The following is a 25562-nucleotide window of genomic DNA, read 5'->3' on the forward strand; positions in this document are numbered from 1 at the left end:
TGTGTAGACCTTAAAAAGCTCTCTGCACTTCACTTGTCCCACTTTCTTATGTTATAATTTATCAAATGTTTCTTCCATTTCTGAATGCAATATGTTATATTCTATATTTGTGTGTAAAACCTTTCAGCTTGTTGCATGTATAAATTCAAGCTCTTCCATGCCTATTACACCTATAATCTGAAATCTGTAAACATTTTGTCGTTATCCACTACACCTGTTTCCCAGAATATGAAGACATCCTTACTGCACTTTTAGCTCAAAGCACTCGAACTTTCTCACCGCAAATACATAATAAATACTACACGTTTTAGTTGTGCTTTTCCCAAGAACTTAAGCCTGCTAGTTGCACCTGTAAAAAAAATTTAATTCAAGCACCATTTTAATTGCACCTGCACATAAATCGCTCAGAAAATCTTCGGCACCCAGCTACACATACGTACAGCCCTCTCAGGTGAAATGAAATCGACATCACGCTTTTCGACTTAATTAAATTCACAACTCACAATCCTATGAGCATTCTCAATTCACCTGAGATTAATAAATATGGTAGACATCATTCCTAAACACTGTAAGCTATGCCTCTTGTTATGAATATTATATCTTACTATACAACACTAAACTTGCACCTTTGAACGGTCACAGTAAAAAGCTTGGCGAGACCCACAACACATATCCTGGTTATTAAACCACTGCCGTCAGATGCAACCTTATCAAAAAACTACACTATTAAAGGACTCTTTCGTACTTCGCACCTTCCAAATTTCTATCACTTTTTATATTTTCCTTCTTCCCCCCCTTCCCCCCTTTTTTTCATCTTCAAAATATGCAGCAACAGACGTATTTGGTTCGACCCCCGACGGCCGCGGAGCCAAATCTCTAGCCGGTCCTGCGCACAACCCCTCGGATATCCATCCCCTGGAGATGATGAAGGAGGTCATGAACCGCTACGACGATTACTACAGGAAGCACTTCAGTCCCGGAGAACACGAAGGGAACAAAAACGGATTGCAAGTCTCCCAGAAGGATGACGAGGTCTTCCTCGGGTACGACATCCAAGACCCCCTCGTCATTTACTCGTTTGACGATTATTTCGGGGAAAAGTTACTCTGAGGGCAACTGTGGCCCTTCTGGTAAAAACATTTCTGTTAGGAGTGCGTGTGTGTGTGTATATGTAAGTATATATGTGAGCAGGATTTGATGCGTGCATTGTGCTGCCTTACAAAGGCCGGGAAATATATAAAAATGAATAGATATATGACGTTATTTTTTTCTTTTTGTTTTTCAAATAGTTACCAAAGGTTATGTAGTAGATTAGTATGGTGTTTATAACAGACATAAAATGGTCACTCGAGCTGTTTTAAGGATCCCATGCTTGTTTTTAACTTTCGACTGTACTTTTTTTCAACTGAAATCGTAGAAACTGCTTTCCAGGATAAGACAAAAAAAAAAAAAAAAAAAAAAAAAAAAAAAAAAAACCGCTTGTGAATGATCACTACTTGTATACATATTACATATTTTGCTATTAGTCATGAGCCTGTTGGTTTACATTTTTATTCCTTCAGTTATATCTAGTTAAATGGACATTTTTGTATTTAAGCATTTCCTTAGTTATCGACCAGACATGTGCAACAAATTTCCGAGCATGAAACTCCTAATTACCGATTCCCTCTCAAACCGATATTTGAAATTAAGTCAGGCATATGTCGTAGCGATGAAATGTTTAAAGAACTGACAAAATCAAGGAGCAAAAGAAGTACAAATTATGAGCGTTTTGAAACAGACAAGAATATTGCTTAGAGAAATGAACGACCTAAAATCTAGCAACGGATCTATAATTTCACTTCCAAGACTTAACCATTAAGTGATTCAGAAAAAGTCATTTACTGGAGATGGTTTTCGAAATCCTTCAAGACGACAGTCCCCTTACTTCCACCATGTTGGATGTACAGATTGCTGTTCATCTATAAAAAAAACAAAAATAAAATAAAATAAAGAAAAGAAAGACCCCTTTCTGATCCCGTTTCCCTGGGGATCCGACACCCCCCTAGCACACTCCAATGGCTTTTGCGTATTGAATGCTATCCCCAACATTTTCTCTAAAAAGCTACAACTTTTTGAACACCATAAAAAGCACCTCTCGTTTAGACAGGCCTCATTTACAACCTTTAAGCTAACGGAACCATATCTGGACCAGTCCCGAAATTTCAAGAATTTCCTCAGAGTTTGCCTTTCGCAATAAGATTATTCTACCTTTTTTTATAACAAGTACGGTACATAATAAAAACGTGTTAAAGGTGATTTTCTAGTGTATGGAAAAGAAATTACGTGAAAACATTCTTAAAACATGCGCACACACAAATATAAACAAACACGAAAGAACTCCAAAATATAATCTCACAATTAACTCACTGATGTGTACCAAAGCATGAGAGTTCCATTAATACCCGACAGAGAGACAAGAGAAATATAGAGTACGATTGGTCAAAGTCACAACAAATACATCTCGACAAACAAAGGCGCACTGAAACATTTTATCTAATTAGGTTAGATGGAAGTCTGAAATTTGGGAACATGGCCCCACGAGTCGAGACCACACGTGTTATAGGAAGTGCTCATCCAATTAGGGTAGGTCAGGTTGGTTAGATGTGTGAGAACGCACAACCTCCGTCGTGGTAATGCAAGATATCTTTGTGAATGATGATAACAAATGTACATGAATTACAAGAAATTTAATCAATGGATGAGACACTTCTGGGAAGCAAGACATCTGTTGATGAACCCGCACAGAGAACTGATTATAAAATTTATCTGGGATTTTCTTTTCTTTTTTATTGCCATAAAAGTTTTCTGCTAATCTAAACGTTGAGCAAAAATACTGCAGAAGGCACCCTTTCTCTCTGCTTCTATGAAAAACGGGTAGGAAAAAATTTCTCTTGTTCTCTCCCTTCATCCAAATTACAGTTATGTAGGTGTTTAGAAGCATATATATTCTTCTCAACACAGATATCTTCAAACACTAAATGTGTAAGTTTAAAATGGAAACTTTATTACTGTCGCATCATCTTCAGTGAAGACAAAATTCTGTTGGGGGGAAAAAAATATTTGGGTGGGTGAATGTTCGAAATTCAGGGACATGTCCATACAGACCATGCATTGGGACCCAAGGTCAACCAGCACTAAGCCTGGAGCTTCATATTTTAGTAGGCTCTCAATGTCGTTCATTAAAAGCTCCACAGTCTTGCCAGGGATTGCACAAAGAAATTTACTAAAGATACTGACTAAATTCTTATATCTTACAATCAACAGACTCTCGCATTCACCTGATAGTTTATGTCGTTCTAAAGTATCATTAGGATCTTATTTCTTAGAATTTACAAAAACCAAGGGAATAAAAGCGGCGCGAAGACTTAAATCACTTTAATAATTTAGGAACGCAAGAACGCAAAGGTATCCGGGATGACGAACCAATGCCCTCATCCAACCCTAATGCTTGGAAATTTTACAGTTATTCAGCAGATGTTACATCCCACTCAACACCGTTAATTTCCTTCATCCTACACACACACATACAAACAATATATTATTATATATATATATATATATATATATATATATATATATATATATATATATATATATATATATATATATATGGGCAGTTATACACAATCAATAATAAACTCTTTCACGTGTTACTCAATTCTTGAGGGCCACATTCTACTTTTCTAATTCATCCTCGAACTCGATGAAGGTACCACAGTCGCTAATGCCAAAGGGCTCTACATGAAAACAAGAAAGTGAAGAAAAATGAAGCAAGCAATTCATACAGTTGGATGTTTAAAGACAAGTATGGCCCAAGGATCCCCCTCCACCCTTTCGTAAGCGAAACCTCTCTTTATTGGACTGACAGGTATCAGATTTTTATCACACGAGACTTTTGGATTGCGCTTTATCATGGACGATCTCGGAAGAGGAACTTTTTATTCTTCTCAGAAAGGTCAGAACATCTGGAATATTTGGGATCTGAAAGATTGGAAAATTCTTCATTCTACTTGCACATACTTGTACAAATACATACATTTATAAATTACACGTTCGGGTGTGTTTGTATGTGCATGCACTAAAAAAAATCCGTTGTTTACAGTTTTTTAATTTTAATTAGAAAAAGAAAGTCGCTGTGACACATGAGTCCCATTTAGTGAGGTTTCATCGAACTGGGTGAAATATACTGACACCAACGTTGTTTCAAGTTCCTTATTCTCAGTATAGAGAAATTAAAAAGGCATATGAATGTTTGTATAACTGAGTGTGGGTGCGTGTAAATAACTGTCTTACGAACAAACCTTTATATTTTTTCCTAAACTGTTTTTCCGTCAATGTAATAAGAGTGTTCCTAGTTTATAGTATCTAGAAAAATGGGACTTATCTCTTAGCGCGAGAGAACAGTATTTATTTACACGCTTAAAAAGGGATTATATAGTTATATTACCCAACGACATGAATAATGTTACCATAAAGAATAAGTATATTATAAACTATTAGTTAATATTAATAAAATAGACTACCTATCCATGAGTTTTACTTACTTTGTACTTGCCTTATGAATTTAATGTGAAGTGTATCGATGAAATAGGATTTAGCCTTAGATTACCGTTAAAAAAAATTGCTAATTCTACAAAATACATCACGTTTAGACACAGTTCCTAGTCAATAAGATATCTTACCTACTCAGAACACATGTACAGAAAAATGAATTTCTAGTTAAATCATTTTGAAATATATTTCTGTGCAAGGAAACATCTGCTAGTTGACTATTTAAAATTTGCTAAGAAAAAAGGACCTTTGCTTAGTTGTTGAAATGATATTCCTGCACCTTAAATCAACTGTTGGCTATTCTGAAGTTATGTTCCAGTTGGGAAAAAGGAATTTCTTGCCAGAGTTTCAAATATAATTCTGCCAAGGAACTGGAACTGCTGAGCGGTCTCCTTGCAAACTGCTGATTACAGTCCAAGAATATGTCTACTCATATTACTCTTGGATTATCAATAAATATGGAACTGCTACTGCCTGATCTTGGTAAAAAGAATAAAATATGAAATTTAGGACAAGGCACAAGCGCTGGGACCTATGATATCATCCAGTGAAGTCATGGTATGGTACTGGTAAGAAAAAGGTATTCCTGATTAGTTTTTGCCATATGCCACTGATCATAAAAAAGAAACCCGTACCGTATTTGAAAGTGTGTTCATGCACACTCCATTTTCCTAGATCTCCAATTCCCCCCCCCCCCCCCCCCCCCCACCCCCCCCCCCCCCCCCAAATTATCAATGTTAGAAAGTGGCCGACATCAAAATACCCCCAAGATGGGACCATCATTTTATCAGACTCTCCATGTTTTGCGTCCACGGCTTCTCCCAAAACTAAAAGTGAAGTGGTCAATCTTCCTAATTATAGATTACGTCAATCCTTTTACACTAAAACTAAATACACTCCTATCTAAAATTATTCCCGCATCTTACCTGGCAAAAATGAAACAGTTTAGAATACATTACAGTTTATAAGTTGAAGAGTATTATGGATATACATAAGAGAAAAGACTGTGCAGTGGGTAAATATTTGTACCGTCTGAGAAAAAAAAATACAGTTTAAATTTGCAACAAACCTTAAGAGTCTGGTATTGGAAAATAAGATTTAGGAAAAAGGCCAATTACTATATGACCTATGACGTCCCTCAGCGCTGAAGGGGAAACTGAGAGTAAAGGTTTACAAGGTGTAACAGGAAGAGAACCTCGCAGCTGCACTCTGAAAACACTGCTTAGGAGAAGGTGGAATGTAAGATAGAAGAATGAGAATATAACGGAGGTACAGTAAAAGGATTGAAAGGGGTTGCAGTTAAAGAGCCTGGAGTATACGCGGTTAGGTATCACAGCGAGTACCGAGTACAGTAAGTAAATAAACTGAGTATGGTGGGTGAACGAGTATTAATGTGACTGACTACATCTCAATTAGATGAGCATTACCGTACTGGTAGTATGTACAGATTATTATTATTATTATTATTATTATTATTATTATTACTCAGTGGATGAACCTATTCATATGGAACAAGCCACAGAGGCCACTGACCTGAAATTCATGATTCCAAAGAATATGGTGTTCATTAGGAAAAAGTAAGCGCAAGTAAAGGAAAATACAGAAAGAATAGATCCTATTTACAAAAAATAAAATAAATATAGATGGATAAAATTGATCAAAATGCAAAAATAGTATTAGGGTAATAATGCACTGCTTTTCGCTTGAAATTCTAGTTCCAACGGCACGACATCCTCTGAGAGGCTATTCCACAGTATTACGGTGTCAGGAGGAATAAGGACCTCTGGAACTGTGAACTTTGACAGCGAGGTACATTTACTGCATATTGGTGGTGCTGCTGTTCAGCGAATCTGCTTGCTCACGGCATGAAAAGGTGACAAACAAGTGACCATCCGTCGATGGTCCAAGTCATAACTGCTCCTATTAGGAAACGAAAACTACCACCACCAACCTCTCTATCTAATAAGAGATTCAGCAAGCCCTGGTCGTTGCCCAACGGTTCCCAGTAGGCGTGGTAAACAAACAAATGAAGATATGAGACCTGGCGTGGTCCTCAAGCCGTTACCATACTGATCAGTTATATCTGATATGCTGAACTTTTGCCAAACACATACAGCAACCTTTGTTGATACAGAGAAAAAAAAACAAGTCTAATTGTTGGCATATACTTCTATTAATAACTGGTTATTCCCACCAACACCCTTAAAGGCTCAACTTAAATTATTTTAAATATCCTGTTAAGAGGACAATGATTGTAAACGTATGTATAAAATTCTTAAATTAGGTTAGTTTTCTGTGGTGTCAAACTGTATAATTTTTCAACTACATCATATATCAAATTGTTAATGTCATCATAACGCTAGAATCTCAAGTCGTTTTAACCCAAACCACATCATAAACAATGATATTAAAAGGTGTTAATTCCATGATACATAAAATATTGTTATTGATTAGACTAGTTTTTTTGACGATAAAATTGTTAGAGTTTATCATTCCAGCAACTTGAGTAAACCCGTTTTCTATAATGAAATGGTTTTCTTTTTACGGAGTTTGACTTTAAGGGGATCTACAAGAAATTAAAAAGCCAATCACTGCTCTAACATGAAATTCAGAATAACCATATCATTATTTATCATTCCACGAGGAAAACACGTTGAATGAATGTTCGAATACTATGGAAACAGTGTTTTGCCGAACGCAAGTTGACGAAACATTTCTAATTTTATAGTCGAGGTAAATACATGACCTTCTTTGTTGAATGGGTCTAGGTATATTACTTTAAAAATGGTTTTCTTATATGGTCAAATCGTGACGTATAACAATTATAAACCTAATTCACTCATTAAAAAATTATTTTGCAGGGCACTCGCCTTGTTCTAACATTTAAATAAAGGAAATCTATTCCTGGGGAAGTTTTTTTTTTAATGCCATTTGATTATTAACATTTCATAAATACTAATAATAATTATTCAAATGCTTGATTCCTTTTGCGATTAACGTTGTTTGGTATCTTCTGTGGCTATTCGTAATATTTTGTTTTTGCTGGTTTTATTTATTTTTTTTTTTTTTGTCTAAGGAATTTGCGGCGGAACAATAATAATAATAATAATAATAATAATAATAATAATAATAATTAATGAAGTAATTAATAATAAAACTTAGTATGATTTTTAATGTCAACTCATAATAACACTAAAACTAAAAAAACGCATTCCAATTTTTTCTGCACAACTAATCAATTTCCATGAGAAAATACACTTTGAAGCAAAGGATTGCGAGAAGTTAAAACAATTACTCAGTAATCTGGCCTTCCCAAATTGAATTGAATGTCAAATTTAGGCCAAAGCTGGCCTTTGGCTGGGACCTGAGAGGTCATTCAGTGCTGAAAGGAGAACTGACAGTAAGAAGGCTTTAAAATTTCAACACGAGAAAAACCTCACAGTTGTACTATAAAACAATTATTAGAGAGGGTGGTAAGTAAAATGGAAGAGAGCGAACATGAACGGAGGAACAGTAAAAGGAATGAAAACGTTGCAACTAGGGGGAAGAAGGGACGCTGGGATGAATTCTAAGTAATGCCTACAGTGCACCAAGTGAGTGAAAGCCGCATGATCGTGAACGGAGGCTAAGAAAAGGTAAAGTGAATAGCTGCAAAAGATGGGCTACGAGCAAGACCAGCTTGGAAGGCCTATCCTGATCATAAACACCCACATTCCTTAAAATTTTTCTATTATCTTGGATGAAGCGTCACCTCAGTTTCTGAAAACTGAATGTTCATGTGATTACAAGGAATCACTAAGTTTTAATAAAAACTTCGTCTATTGTAAGTAACAAGCAATAAATGCGTCTACTGTTACAAACCGCAAAAATTTAGTTTCTGAAAACTGAATGTTGATGTGATTAGTAGGAATCACTAAGTTTTAATAAAAACTTCGTCTATAGTAAGTAACAAGCAATAAATGCCTCTATTGTTACAAACCGCAAAAATTTATATATTAATAAAGTGAAATTTTTATAGGTCAACGAAAAAAATGTTTCTTCCTCTCCCATAAGATTTACAATTTATGAGTCTAATAATATAACATGCACCCTGTGGTAGGGGTGTAAGAATACTACCACCGTAGGTCCTGACTCCTGAGTGTCGTAGAAGGACAGCTGCTGCCTTGCAGTCTTACTTATTTTTAGTAAAAGGCTAGCCTACCGCCAATAACTGTGGAAACTGCTCCCTTGCTGTCTTACTTATCAGTAAAAGGCTAGGCCCACCGCCACTATCTGTGGAAACTGCTGCTTTGCAGCCTTATTTATTTTTTAGTAAAAGGCTAAGCCTACCTCCAATAACTGTGGAAACTGCTGCCTTACAGTCCTACTTTTCAGTAAAAGGCTAGGCCCACCGCCAATAACTGTGGAGACTACTGCATTGCAAGTGGACTTTTTAGTCAAAGGCAAGGGTAACCGCCAATAACTGTCGTTGATGACAGCAAGGGCATGCAGTCGTAAAAACCCCTTTGCCAAATAATAAACCATGCCTGATGTTGCAAGGAAAGGCGCATCAGGCAACCGACCCCTTAGTGTAGGGATAAAGGTGGGAAAGAAGAAGTCTAATAATATAACATGCTTTTAACCTGATTCTTCAATGCTATGAAAATATAAAATTATGAGAGAGAGAGAGAGAGAGAGAGAGAGAGAGAGAGAGAGAGAGAGAGAGAGAGAGAGAGAGAGAGAAAGCCAATATTTACACCTATGACATCTGAATGAAAATGCCGAAGTGAATAGAATAACAGAAGCTCCAACTCCCACTACCTCCCCCGACCCTTCAAATAAAAAAAGCTGAATTCGGTCATCAAAACTGCCAGGTGACTTAAGATATTTCCTGAGGAGTAAGAAACTTAACACACATGTAATCGTTCCCACATCTAATCACAAGAGCACGCTGCACCCAAAAAGCTTTCATTTGGCTACAGAAATTGGCCTAGTTACAAAGTAGGAGGCAAAAGATCGAGTACGGTAAGTAAATGGAATGGAATATAGTGTTTATGGCAGAGACCAAGCGCTGGGACCTACGAGGTCAATTGAGAGTGTTACTGAGGTGAAACAGGAGGAAAACCTAGCAGTTGCACTAGGAAAATTTTTGTTAGGAGAGGGTGGACAGCAAGATGGATTAAATATAATATGAAAGGATGTACAGTAAATGGACTGAACGGGGTTGCAGGCCGAAGGGACGCTGCAAAGGACCTTTAGTGATACTTACAGTGCACTCCGAGAAGGGGAGTGACGAACTACACCTCTGCGGTACGGTAGCTAAAAATGATTAGCTACAAAAATGATAAGCATTAAATGCTCATATGCTGTTAGAAACCGCATCACCTTTCTTAACATTATGAAATTCTTACAGATCAAAAGTAAATGTACCTCCTCCTGTCTTAAGATTCGACATGATTTAACATTCATTCCTCAATGCTGTGAAAATATAAAATTATTAACCTTTATTTCTCAATGCCGTGATATATATATATATATATATATATATATATATATATATATATATATATATATATATATATAGAGAGAGAGAGAGAGAGAGAGAGAGAGAGAGAGAGAGAGAGAGAGAGAACGAGAGAGAGAGAGAGAGAGAGGATGACAAAATATATTACACCTAAGGCTTCAAAACGAAAATGACTTCGAGAATGAATTAACTGAACTCAAACGACCGCCAGCCCCCCCCCCATCTACACACACACACACACACAAATTCGGCTACCAAGACTCGCAGATGACTAAAGTAGTTCCCAAGAAGCAAGACACACACATGTGCAATCGTTCTCACATATAATCAAGAGCACGTTGCACTCAGCACATGTTTCCCTGGCCGCAGAAACTGGCTTAGTTAGAGAGTTACCTGCGGCAAATGACACTAATGAGGTGAAAATGAATCAATACGGTACTTCAGTCACCCGAGGGTATGTGAAAATACCTATTTTTGAAGTAAGGCTTATTGATAATTACGTGAAGCTTAAAAAAATATAAGGTTTTTTTATTTTGCTTTTTTATGACAACTCTTTAATATAGACCGGTTTTTGTTTGTATGGTGTTTTATACGTTGCATGGAACCAGTGGTTATTCAGCAACGGGACCAACGGCTTTATACGTGACTTCCGAACCACGTCGAGAGTGAACTTCTACCACCAGAAATACACATCTCTAACACCTCAATGAAATGCCAGAGAATCAAACTCGCGGCCACCGACCGAGGTGGCTTTAATATAGATTGGTGAGTTTTTCTCTCCACTTAGGACGAACACGAAAAAAAATTGTCATCGTTTATATATGAGGGGGACTATTTAAATAGAATAGAGGGATCAAATCATTCTTTCCCTCGAGTTCCTGAAAAGGAAAATTATTCAATATACATCTTGCAAACTTCTGCAGTCAAGAGTACAAAAACAAATGCATGTATCAATCAAAATTTCACAAGGTAACAGTTTGTGTACTGCAGAGAGAGAGAGAGAGAGAGAGAGAGAGAGAGAGAGAGAGAGAGAGAGAGAGAGAGAATCCAATTACCTAAGCTAATGAGGATGAACCGTAGTAATCTGAATGCCGGCCCAAGCCAAACCAACCTTGCTTTTCCATCTCTCCCATTACTGAATCGACGAAATTACGCGCAGAATCTAGGTTAACTTCGTTGCGGCGATCCAGGATTCCTGGAATATTAAACCTAAGTCTGGATAGAAATAATTCTATCCGACACTAATTTAACGAGTTCTCAATAGGCCACGGAACAGCTTCAGTGAGCATGTGTACTCTGGTGCCCTATTTATTTTTTTATCCGTCTAACGACACACTTGACGTTCGAATAACGCCATACTTGGTTAATTCAAATAAATCCTAAACAACACAGGTCTATCTATGTCAGTATATATATATATATATTAATATATGATATATATATATAATATATATATATATATATATAGATGAATAACTTGATCACGAAGTATATAAAACGTGATGCTATGTATAAATAAAGGTTTTTTGCCACGAAGGAAAAATGAAAAAGCGAGATAGCCGAGTACTTTCGGTCCTGTTCGAACCCTTAAGGCGAAGGGTCCGAACAGGACCGAAAGTACTCGGCTATCTCGCTTTTTCCTTCCTGGCAAAAAACCTTTATATATATATATATATATATATAGATATATATATATATATATTATATATATATATATAATATATATATATATAATGTTCTGTTACAACAGAATTCCATCTAATAAAAGGATCCCACAAAAACGCCAAAATTTAGAAAGAAAGTGCTATATTTCAGAGAATGCTACCTCTCTCTCCTCCGTAGGGAATGAATGAGAAAGGTTACAGAAAACGGCGGTATTTATACCAAGAGATCCATGCACAGGTAGCTCGTTTTTTACGTGGGTGTGACTTGGAAAAACGTGCTACCTGTGGATGGATCTCTTGGTATAAATACCGCCGTTTCTGTAACTTTTCTCATTCATTTCCTACCTGAAGAGAGAGGCAGAAGTCTCTGAAATATAGTACTTTCTTTCTATATATTTTGGCGTTTTTATGGGCTCCTTTTATCTTTTATATATATATATATAATATATATATATTATATTATATACATATATAATTATAGATATATATTATTACATATATATACAATATGTATATATAGACAAATTTACCTATTTATTTTAAAATTGATTTGAATGAACCCAAAATGGCGTTATTCAAACGTCAAGCGAGTCGTTAGACGTGTAAAAAATAAATAGGGCACCGGAATAACAAAAACACGCTGCTGTTTTAACACTCCATAACGACCAGAACGCTAAAAAGGCTAACTAATAAAAGCAACCTTAGCGACGCCTTTTCACGAATTGAATGGAATATCACAGCGCATCGCCGTCTAGCTAAAAAAAATGAGCATTTTCACGCTCAAGTTGCACCATGATAAAAACTGCAATTAAATACAAGCGAGTTATTCACGGCAGTATAAGAAGGTTGTTTCCTTAAGAGCATTCTGAGGCCTTATCTCAAGATGAATGGGGCAGGCAGCTGTCCCATGGGAGAGATGGGAACAGCCATTGTTAATATGTCGACTGGATAGATATGGTAATGCAAGCGGAATGTGTGTGTGTGAGCGAGACCCAGTTATATATATATATATATATATTATATATATATATATATATATATATATATATATGTGTGTGTGTGTAAATACGTGCTTATATTCACATATATACATGTACACACACACACACACACACACACACATATATATATATATATATTACATTATAATATATATATATATATAAATGATGATATGTATGTATATCTATATATATATATAATATATATATATATATCTTATATATATATTATATATATATATATGTGTGTGTGTGTGTACACATGCACGTATATTAGGCATGATTATATTACGCTGCACCATTCGCAATATCAACAGTTCTGGATAAAAAATAAAAAATAAAAAAACTTAGAAGATGCAGAGTTCTAATTGTATTGTTGAAAGTTATAAAAATCTTAGAATTTTCTTGAACCCTTGTGTCCTCGATCCACTCTCTTGAAGAAGATAAGTGTGTTTATGGAAAGCCTGTAAGGTTATCATCATTTCTATCTGTGTACATCTTGATTACCGTCCATATTATTACTCTTTTCATCATGGCCATTCTTTGACATGCTTCTTCGGCATACAAAGGAACTTTAATCATTATATTTTTCAATTGCTGTTGCAGTAGCTTGTTTGTTTGTATGGTGCTTTCACGTTGCATGGAACCAGTGGTTATTCAGCAACGGGACCAACGGCTTTACGTGACTTCCGAACCACGTCGAGAGTGATCTTCTATCACCAGAAATACACATCTCTCACTCCTCAATGGAATGGCCGAGAATCAAACTCGCGACCACCGAGGTGGGACGCTTATACCATACCAACCACGCCGCTGAGGCGATGCTGTTGGAGTAGCAACTGAAAAATATATTGTTCATGTTATGGAAATGAATGGGATGGAATATGTGATCTACGCATAAAGCCAAGCACTGGGACCACATAGGGTCATTCAAGCGCTATGATGAGAATGAAGATATGGAAATGAAGTGTCAATGTGGAAGGCAAATGCAAGAAAAACGGAAGAGCTGAAAAGAAGTGTTAGCCTGATGTATGAGGCATAAGCAGAATCGAAATTGCGTATATAATAGTGGTAAATTAATTATCATGGCTGAAAAATGAATGGACCTGCGTATATATAACTAATAGTGGTAAACTAGTTACCATGGCTGAAAAATGAATGGACCAGTTTGTTTTGAAATGGTTCGGCCATTTGGAGAAAATGGGTGAGTCTGAAATGTTAGAAGGAAGGAAAGGCAGACCTAGAATGAAGTGGATACATACTCGAAAAGAAGAACCTTAATAACCAGGACACACAAAAGCGTGCGTTAGATAGAACGGTAAAAGCACAGTGGCACGTGGTGGGGGGGAATGTCGCCTTCTATGGTCGCCACGACACTGAAGAAACTCGTCTTGAGCGCAGGCGGCAACCAATGTTCACAATTTGCTTTTAATGTTGTCCTTTTTAACATACAATTTTGTAGCTAAGGTTACACTGATTAAATAGAGAATTCCCATACCCTATGCAGGCAAGAGCATCCAAATACTTAAACCATAGAAAATAATCGAGTTTTCTGTAGAGCGTAAAATATTATATAAAACCCTCAGCTACGACCCAGTGGTGGCCTGTGTTGTTTGCTCCTACAGCGTTGCCAGACGCACGATCATTGCTAACTTTAACCTAGAAGACTGCAATTGGTATATTTGATGATTGGAGGGTGGGTGATCAACACACCAATTTGCATCCCTCTAGCCTCAGTAGTTTTTAAGATCTGAGGGTAGACAGAAAAAGTGAGGACGGACAGACATATGCATCCCAAGAGTTCTCTTTTACAGAAAACTAAAAGTCAGTCCTACAATTCGAAGAAGTTTCAAATTCGGCACAGGACGGCTGTCACGAAACTATATCAAAATCTCAAATAATAATAAAATTAGTCCGAGAACTGATTTATACTCGAAAACTCTTTGTAAATATATCAACATAGTCATTGTTATTAATTTCATAAATCAGGAACTAAGACGTTATAAATACAAAATAAACAATGATGGCGGTAGAAATAAGCCCTTCACCTATTGCCTAAATCAGTCGAGTTAAAAGATTTAATAACCACGTTGTACTAATTCGAAGAAAGGGAATTTTCAGAATACACAAAAAACTACTTCCTCGAGTACCTTATTATTAACTAAAGGCTAATCAGTGATCCGTCGAAAAAAAAAATCCCTTGCAGATGTTATCTCAAAGTTATGATTTTGAGCGATAACAGGATAACTTTGCGATTGGTACGGGACAGATCGATAATCCAGTTACGCTTGCTGCACTCTTATTTGAAAAACGAAAACCCGCAAAAGACAACGTGGGCGTGCGTGGTGTAGAAAGAGTTCCAGATGGGCGTATTAAGGGTATCAAGATGAATAAGACAACACAAGAGTGCTCATTGCCCATATATCCACAAATCGGTCACCGTCACATTTAAAATTCAACAACTATATACATATAAATATATATATATATATATATATATATATATATATATATATATATGTGTGTGTGTGTGTGTGTGTGTGTATGTATGTATATACCATCTACTTTCACAAGGGTAGTTCCAGAGATAAACAATACATCGATCACTATCAGGTTTAAATATTGAAGTGCTGTGTGTGTGTGTGTGTGTGTATTTCTTTTTTTTCTTTCCTTTACACATTAACTTTCACCCTAAGCATGAATTATTTAACATATATAAAAAAACTCCATGATAGTATATATATATATATATATATATATATATATATATATATATATATATATATAGAGAGAGAGAGAGAGATAGATAGATAGATAGATAGATAGATAGATATAAATGCACGCCTTTCCCTGAGAAAGAAACACCCGGCATAACATTACAAAGAAAGAATTTTCAACTTGAAAACTCCGTCATTACCTTATCCATCCTGACCTTCTAAATTAATGATGAACAGATTACACAGCTGATCCATTCATAGTATTTTGTGTCGTTGTTTTACTTGCTTATAACTGACATAAAATCTGAGCCTTCCTGAATATTACTAGTACTGTACCTTGTGTAATACAACCTTCTAGGTAACACTTTCTCTCTCTCTCTCTCTCTCTCTCTCTCTCTCTCCTCTCTCTCTCTCTCTCTCTCATTGTCTCAACCAATAAATTCCCTTCAAAACGCTTTCAATCTAATTGTTTCATGCGCTCACCTAGTATTTACCACCTCGTCATCCCTTATTATCTCACCCTTTCGAACTAACTCATTCCACAGATTTGCGCAAAACAATCAACTTTTGACAGTTTTCAGTCCTTTTCACTCACATGCGCCTAACCGCACTTCCAGAAGCAAAAAAAGCGTGATTCGACCTCCAGCTTACTTTGGACGCGTGCAAGTTTTTTTTTTTTTCCCTCGCGCATCATTTGTAAACATTATATTCCTAACATAAGCTTAAGTTTTAAACATTTTGTTTCTAACTTCTGACGTAAATTAAAACGTGATAAAATCTACGGTCAATTGGAGCTTCGTTTCACTAACGAAAATAAAAATAAATACGCTATATTTTATTAGAAATAATTTTTATGTAACGTTTAACATGCAAATTATTTACTTCTTACACTTCCATTCTAATAAATAAATCATAAAAATCCTATCCTATAATTCCCGTATCTTTAACTCCACGCGAAACATCCTTTTCAGACCTTTTCTACACAACAACAACAAGAACAACAAAATATTAGTTTTAGGCTTACTCCCCGAGTAAGTAGTTGAACGTTTCAAATATTTACATTTTACTTAATGCTCGAAATGACAGTCAACAGATTTTTTTTTCCATCCGATTACTGACAGATTTCTAAATACCTGTTATGAGAGGCTCGATATGCCAAATGATATACTTGTCGAAAGCTCCGTATATAAAAACTAATAAATATCTATTTTATAACACTGTGAACTTTTCGTTTACTTCACAAGCACGTGATGGTACTTATTAATTTTCTTCTAGACATTCCAACTCATTCGTAAATATTCCATTTCTAAATCTTTCACAAGTTTTCTTCAAAACATTCCAAGACTCATTCGTATATATTCCATTTCTAAATCTTTCACAAATTTTCTTTAAAACCTTCCAAGACTCATTCGTTGATATTCCATTTCTAAATCTTTCACAAGTTTTCTTCAAAACATTCCAGGACTCATTCGTAGATATTTTATTTCTAAATCTTCCACAAATTCTCTTTAAAATATTCCGAAACTCATTCATTCGTAGATATTCCATTTCTAAATCTTTCACAAATTTTCTTTAAAACCTTCCAAGACTCATTCGTTGATATTCCATTTCTACATCTTTCACAAATTTTCTTCAAAACATTCCAAGACTCATTCGCAGATATTCCATTTCTAAATCTTTCACAAGTTTTCTTCAAAACATACCAAGACGCGTTCGTAGATATTCCATTTCTAAACCTTTCACAGAAACCTCGTGCCCATCTCGCATATTTGACCTACAAAGCGAGTCATCTTTCATCATACCCAATCTTACACATTTTATCTCAACAATGCCTGAACGAATCGACAACTCCCATTCCTCCACTAACCTCATAAACACTCATTAGCTTATCTCCTTGGTTTCCATTTATCCTTATAATCTTTCGCTGACAATCTCGTTCAGCTATCTCCTCTTTACAACGTTTCAGGTTCTCCCAACAGGATCTGTGTAGCTTGTCTTAACGACGACAAATCAGAAGTAACATTTGGTAATATCAGTTACTAAATACTTATTTCTTACTCCACAATGTTGGGAGCTACATCTTCAGACCCAACTCTCAGACTCCTCTTACTAATCCATTAATAAAAACATATATCAATATTAACACAAAGGAAAAAAAACTTTACAAAGTCTGATGTACTTCTGTGTTAATGTAGGTATGCATTTATGCCTGTGATTATACACAGGAAATGAATATAATCACACTGCATATAAACACATACATACCACTGGTCCTTGTGACTAACTGGCTTACCTAAAGCATTGCATCCCCAATATCTTCCAGCTTCAGAGATACTACTTATTAAAATTAACTGAATTGCAACTTCCGACAATTACATTCAAAATAGTATTGACCCATGACAGTAAAGTAAAACTGGTTATGGTGAGTTCCGGATCTAGATCTCTTTCATAGGTGGTGGGTGGGGTGGGGGGGGGTGGCCACTTATGATATGTACACACATACAGTACATATATATATCAATATTTATATATGTATGTGCGCACACGCACACACATATATATACACACAGCAGTAGTTATTGTTTTGCTGTTGAACAACTGTTGTTGTTGAAATAATCATTAAGCAAATTCTGGCTACTAATACTGATTTATTGAAAGAAAAAATTTTGTTATTCATATCCAAGGAAGGGGGCGTGACCAGGTCCCACCACGCTCCCCCTTAATTCCGACACTGTCTATGATATCAGTCAAAGCATTTCCTCAATAAGAACTCATACTTCGCCAGAGAATCACTCGGGTTTTCCCTTCCAATCCCGGGAACGCCTCCGAACTCTCTTATACCGCGAATATCATAGCCACCGCTTATCGGCGTAAGAAACTCATCGAGTGCGACCGTAAGATCGGAGAAATCAAAATGACGAAAGATTACATTATCTCACTCGCGTGTCCTCGTAGAACAACAACAACAACTGATTTCCGGTATCTTCTTCACAAGTCCCGGACGATATCCGACCAATCAGGAGGCGGAGAGACGCGATGACGTCGACATCGAACCACCCTTCGGGGACCAATAGATAAGCCTCGAGAAATTGGGTAAGCCGTTCCACGGCTGTCACGGCTCTTATCGCAATGTAGACGGCAATCGAAAATACCCAGTCGATCTCGCCTTTACGTCAAACACCAGCGGGAAAGCGTAGATCTCTTCATTTGGGTGACCTTACCTGATAAGCAGTGGCGCCATGAGGTGGGTCAGGAATCTTACAGGAAAAGATATACAATTAAAATTAATCCGGTTCAAAAATTAAAACTTGAATTGAATCGAAAATAGTATTTAGGCCAAAGGCCATGCGCCGGGACCTATGAGGTCATTCAGCGCTGAAACGGAAATTGAGAGTGAAAAGGTTTGAAAGGTGTAACAGGAGGAAAACCTCAAAGCAGTTGCACTATAAATCAATTGTTACAAGAGGGTGGAAAGTAAGATGGAAGAGAGAGAAAATGAAAGGAGGTACAGTAAAAGTAATGAAAGGTGTGGCAGCGAGGGGCCGAAGGCACGTTGCAAAGAACCTTAAGTAATGCCTACAGTGCACCATATGAGGGTTCACTGACGGCACTACCCCCCTACGAATATATTTAACAGGAAGAATACGAAAATTAACGAACCGAACTATATATAAACGTCAAAATAAGGAATTAAAGCTTTCACTTCAAATAAAACCTATTGACTTTGGGAAAATGATTTCTTATCGGTGATTTCCGTAACCTTTAAGAAGGAAAAATGCAATTTACTTAACTGGCCAACACAAAAAGGACAATTAATAGAGACCTCTTTCGAATAAGTTTCATTACATTATTATTATCATTCAAAATGAACACTCACTCATATTTGACTAAGAGGAAAATGCCTTTCATTTGTATTAAGGATATTTTCAGAATGGGAATTTCCTGTTCAAAAGAACTTAGTATAAAACCTTTTATGCACCATCAAGTTCAAATTGATATCAATAAAACAAACCTTCTATATATATATATATATATATATATATATATATATATATATATATATATATATATATATATCATTTATTTATTTACGCGCTTTTTTCTGCTTTTTCTTCACCGTATACTTGTTCCCTCTGGATGGGATGGCCCTAAGAAGGATACAGCCTTTAGATTTCTATGGAAGTCCTTAGGGATGAAACTGCTGTTATACCAGCAGGGAGGGAGAGGGCCATTGCACCATTTATCCACGCTGTTTATATATATATATATATATATATATATATATATATATATATATATATATATATTTATATATATTAGCTTTCTTAAAAATTGGTTTGTTGATTACACTACATAAAACAGATGTCGAGGTCCGGAAAAAAAAAAAAAAAAAAAAAAAAAAAATTGGTCATCATCTTAGGAAAATATCTATAGCCCTAAACTCGACAACCATTCAAGAATCCCCTTCGGTCTCCAGAATATCAGCCCAACGCACAGGTGACGGAATGAGTATGCCTTTCATATTGAATATGGATTCTCCAAGTTAATCGAAGACACCTAACCAAGGACAATGAAACTGATTAAGAGATCATTACGCAATACCAGAAAAGCCGTTAGAAGCATGACAAGTCAGGTACACATTTAGCGCTTATCTAATCTGTTTGTTTAATGAACTGATCTCTCATGCGAGGGCTTAATGGAAGTCATATGCAGGGCGATCGGTTACACATACGCGCGCAAAGTTAAATACGGCATACTTTCACTAATATATATACATATATATATCAAATATATACATACATATATTAAATATATACATACATATATCAAAATATTATAAAATATGTATATATATATATATATATATATATATATATATATATATATATATATAATATATATTAGCACAATGTAAATATATTATATACTTATATGAATATGAAACGTTATCAATAAGACTTTCCATAATTACTGCGATATAAATTAAATACCACCCTCACCACACCGTTTATTCTGTTAATGCTGGAAAATTGTTCTCTCACTTGAATATAAGCTAAGTACAATTTACAAAATACAGGAACCTTCATCCTCAACATAATACGTTAAAAACTTGTTTTCGAATAAATAACACCGACACAATTACTTATAATTCAAGGCGACCATCCTTCGAATCCTTGGCTTTGGTTATTTATTCCATCGTCAATAATAAAACTCGATTTACCTACTTCCGTGGCATTATATTGTTTCTAAAGAAGCGATTCTTAAGCTTATATTATTTCATAAACACTTATAGGACTCTGGTGTGAGCATGACCAGATTAGCAAACCCACTCTCTTTAAAGACAGTATAATACAACTTTGATCTATAATATATCTATATTATATATATGTATACATATATATATATAAGTGTATATTTAAATTTTTATATTAAAGTAAATGCACGTGACTTCATTATATAAGGGACTACCACAGGAAAATGACAGGCAGAAGTTCTGCCCATCATTTTAGTGTGGTACTCGCTATATATATATATATATATATATATATATATATATATATATATATATATATATATATATATATATATATATATATATATCACTTGCATTACGGTATTATTTCCGAAACCACGTCGCTAACTTTAATGTATACAACTGCTTGTCTCACAACGCCTATGTTGGCCACGGGTTGTGTCGCCACAAAGCCAGGTGCAGGCAGACGGTGACGTTAGCACAAGCACCAGCCACACACCGCCTATGACTGTTGGCTTTACATATGGAAGAGGAAGCAATATGATCAAATATGGAAATCTACCCGACTCATTTTAACCTTTGGTTGGATAGCGTTAGAAGGTGGTCAAGCTTCCGCTGTTCAGCAAGGTATTTTTGGATGCATTTGCCAGCCCAAACCTGCCCCGCAACAATATTTATTTAATATATATATATATATATATATATATATATATATATATATATATATATATATGAAATATAAAAACACCGTATTGTGCTTGTCAGTTATCAATAGCAGAATCCACAGCAATTAGTCTTTTGTTATGTCAAGACGAAATGTACTTGCAAAATTATTTACAGAGCCTAAGGTGGATTTTATCACTGTGTATGTATAATGTATATATATATATATATATATATATATATATATATATATATATATATATATATATATATTATATATATTATATATATATATACACGTGTGTGTGTTTACAGAACAAATCTGAACGCACAGGAATTAACATATCCATATTTTCAATGTAGTTTTCATAATCCAGTACAGATGTTTTTGCCCGTGAAATGCGTTGTAAAGAATAGTATTCTTCCGTAAAAGACCGTTCATAAAACACATGAAAACTCAAGAGAAGCGAAATATACAAAAATTGATTCTGGTCACATTATCAGAAAAATCGCAATGGTGGAAAGCGGCTAGAGCTGAGAGAGGAAAATTCCAGAGGGATAGGGAAAAACAAACAACAACTAAAAAAGGTGCCGAAGGCTGTGAGAAACTCTCAGTCGCGGCCCATGAAACTTTTAACCACAGCTCGGTGGTGGCCTGTGTTGTTGGCTCCTACTAATGTTAACCTTAAATAATAATAATAAAAAAAAACTGAGCCCAGAAGGCTGCAATTTGCTACGTTTGATGCTCGGAGGGTGGATGATCTACATACCAATTTGAAGCCCTCTAGCCTCAGTAGTTTTTAACGTCTGAGGGCGGACAAGAAAAAGTGTGGACAGAGACAAAGGCCATCTCCATACTTTTCTTTAACAGACAACTAAAAAAAAACTTCCAGGCTTATCACCAACCAGGTGCTATTCTTTGCTTATTACCCAGAAACATTAAAATGAACTCATGGGAAAATAAATTACGAAAAGAATCAGACGTACATAAAACGGCCCAAAAAGTTACTTCTGGTTTACGTTTTAACCCGCTATAGGTGAAATATTTGGTCGCTAACTCCACTTCACTCTGAAATATCAAAGTGGCATAGTACCGAAGCGTTTAACACAGTCTACTTAGATATTGATGCACTTTCTATCTATCGAGTGAAATACTATATCCCACAACCTTCGAAAACTACTTGGCAATCTTAAGTACTTACAGCAACCCAGTAATCTAATCAATTAATCGACATCCAAAATTCTACGATTCGAAAGTAGAGTACATCGCACCATATGACTTCGAAAATGAAGAAAAAGCAAAAGCGAGAAGAAAACTGATGGTAATAATGAAAACAAAAGCATAATGATTACGGCAGATATATTCATTTTCTTCTTAGTCTGCTAGGGAAGCTTGGGAGTAAGTAGCTACTGCTTGCTGCCTTGGCCGTAAATAACGCTAATCTATATGTTTCTGATAACTAAGGAATAAATACATTGCACATCTGACAATAGACGATATATGCTTCAGATTATTATTATTATTATTATTATTATTATTATAAAATAGTTTAACCAACCCACTGAGCTGACTATCAGCTCTCATGTATAATAATAATAATAATAATAATAATAATAATAATAATAATAATAATAAGAACTAGACAGATTTCAAGAAGACTGATTGACTTGGTTGTAGCGAAATTCCCTCGTGGTTTTAGATTTAGCTGGCCTTATGCCAGCACGGGTTCTTGCTCCTAGAGCAGCCCGTCAAGATTCCCTCGACCTTCCACATCACAGAAGCCAAGGAATCTTGGGTTAACAACTATCGTAGAAGGGAAAGTTTTCGAACTATTATTCTTGTTCATTTTATCATTATTTACTAAATACAGCATGAATTTATATGGAGCAAAACTTTCAAGCACTTTAACAAGCAAACACAAGAATCACACATAAGCTAAAATTCGCCGAGGTAGAAAATACCGCGTTTCAACAGCAAACAACACCAAATAAACGCGTCATTCCCACCCCCTGTAAACGTTACGAAAATTCGAATACCAAGCCAGAGCCAACGACAAGCATTCGGAAACCTTCAACGTCAACCCGGCAGACGCGTGGCTGTATTTAATGGCTGTGACGACACAGCCTCCGGTAGCACGCTGCCAGCGCCATCTACCCTTCAGTCACCACAACACCATCCATGTGGCACTCGGCCTTACATGTGGCAGTAGCACTATCGACACGACAGGTGTTTATCTGGTCTAGGGGGAGGGAGTCAGAACTAAACTGGAGTACGTGGAGTAAGGGGGAAAGAAGGATAAAGAGCTTAGAAGTAATCTACACTGTAAAAAGATACGGTACTTGTGTCAGTGGTCCTTTTCAAAGACATTTTCCTACTCGTACAATCAACTAAAGATAAGAGGCGAAAAATACCATTGAAGGGATTGCTGTGTGCTGAAATATTTTTCAAGCCATGACTTAAAGAAAAGGGTTGTTCCAACCCGTCAATGAAATCTAGTGAGAATATATTATGAAACGTGAAAACAAACCATTAAAGGAAAGTTTCTGAAATTATCCCTTTCTTTAATGTCCAAACCCCACGGTTTTAAAGGCCGATTTAATTTGCTTATGGATAAATAAATAAATAAATAAATAAATAAATAAATAAACAAATAAATAAATTAAATAAATATATAATATATATAATACTACTCAAAAGAATATTTAAATGATAAATATATATTATATTTGTTACTGACTAACGATCAGCTGGCGATATATACCATCACTTAAGGTCATCAACGACGTTTTCTCAGCTTGTTTATGACTAATTTAGACAAAATAGAATTTAATAAGAATTTTTTTGGCAAGAGGCATTCATTATTAATTCATATACATTCTTCAGAGACTTTCATTCCTTATATCCTGGGTATTTTTTCAAGTTAGGACGATCGGTATGGAACGGAAATGTCTTCGAAAATTCACGACAAAATTCTTGATCCCCATAACCCGCTTGTAAAAATTCAGGCTCACAGATTACTTTGGGGACAACCCTTATCTCTTATCCGGGTTCTGAAGTCAGCATGAATGCATAAGCTCTCATGGCAGACTATTTCTTTTACCGTGTAATGTGGTGGACAACGACACCGAGTTGTACAGTATTGAAATAAATTTTCAAATACGGTTCTCGAACAATTTCATATACATGTCGGTTACAAATGACATGACGGCCTTTATAAATTCGCTATATATTTTCTTAGTGACTTTATTACTATCCCAGTCACTTGACCTTTGACCTAGCTCATTTACTGGTTTTGTGTTCTCGTGAAGTAGAACACGATGCGAGTAAAACTGTAGAGGGATAATATACACAAAATTATTTTCAGGGAAAAGATACTGAATTATGTATTAAAGAGGAGGAACTGAGTAAGACTCAGAGACACCTGTATTGACGTTGTGAAGGAGATAATGCAAAGGAAGGGGCTCCATATAAATGTGTATGTGTATATATATATATATAATCATATATATATATATATATATATATATATATATGCTTAGAAATTCAAAATAGATACACGTGACTTCATTATACAAGCGAATACCACCGGGAAATGGCAGGCAGAAAGTCAATACCAGGTGCTTTCGCTTATATTCAGGCATTGTCGAGCCACACATGGCGAAAGCACTTGGCACTGACTTTCTGCCTATCATTTTCATGTGATATTCGTTCGTGTGTGTTGTGTGTGTGTGTGTGTGTGTGTGTGTGTGTGTGTATATATATATATATGTATATATAATATATATATATATATATATATATATATATATGTATATATGTGTGATAACTTGATCACGAAATATATAAAACGTGATGCTATGTATAAATAAAGGTTTTTTGCCACGAAGGAAAAAAATGAAAAAGCGAGATAGCCGAGTACTTTCGGTCCTATTCGACCGAAAGTACTCGGCTATCTCGCTTTTTCATTTTTCCTTCGTGGCAAAAAACCTTTATATATATATATATATATATATATATATATATATATATATATATATATATATATATATATATATATATATATATAGTATATATATATAATATATATATATATATATATAATGACAAAAGGTGTTGTGGGATGAGGTTACGAGCCATGTCATTTCCTCCAAACTGATTGCAACTAC

General features: G+C 35.5%; 1 long non-coding RNA gene across 5 annotated transcripts in view; it reads right to left on the bottom strand.

Annotated features, from left to right (window-relative positions):
• Nucleotides 1-25562, bottom strand: part of LOC135224316 (uncharacterized) — a 278217-nt gene that overhangs the window by 226529 nt on the left and 26126 nt on the right. The window lies entirely within an intron of this gene.

The sequence above is a fragment of the Macrobrachium nipponense genome, chromosome 12 (genome assembly GCF_015104395.2).
Source record: "Macrobrachium nipponense isolate FS-2020 chromosome 12, ASM1510439v2, whole genome shotgun sequence".
Taxonomy (NCBI): Eukaryota; Metazoa; Arthropoda; class Malacostraca; order Decapoda; family Palaemonidae; genus Macrobrachium; species Macrobrachium nipponense.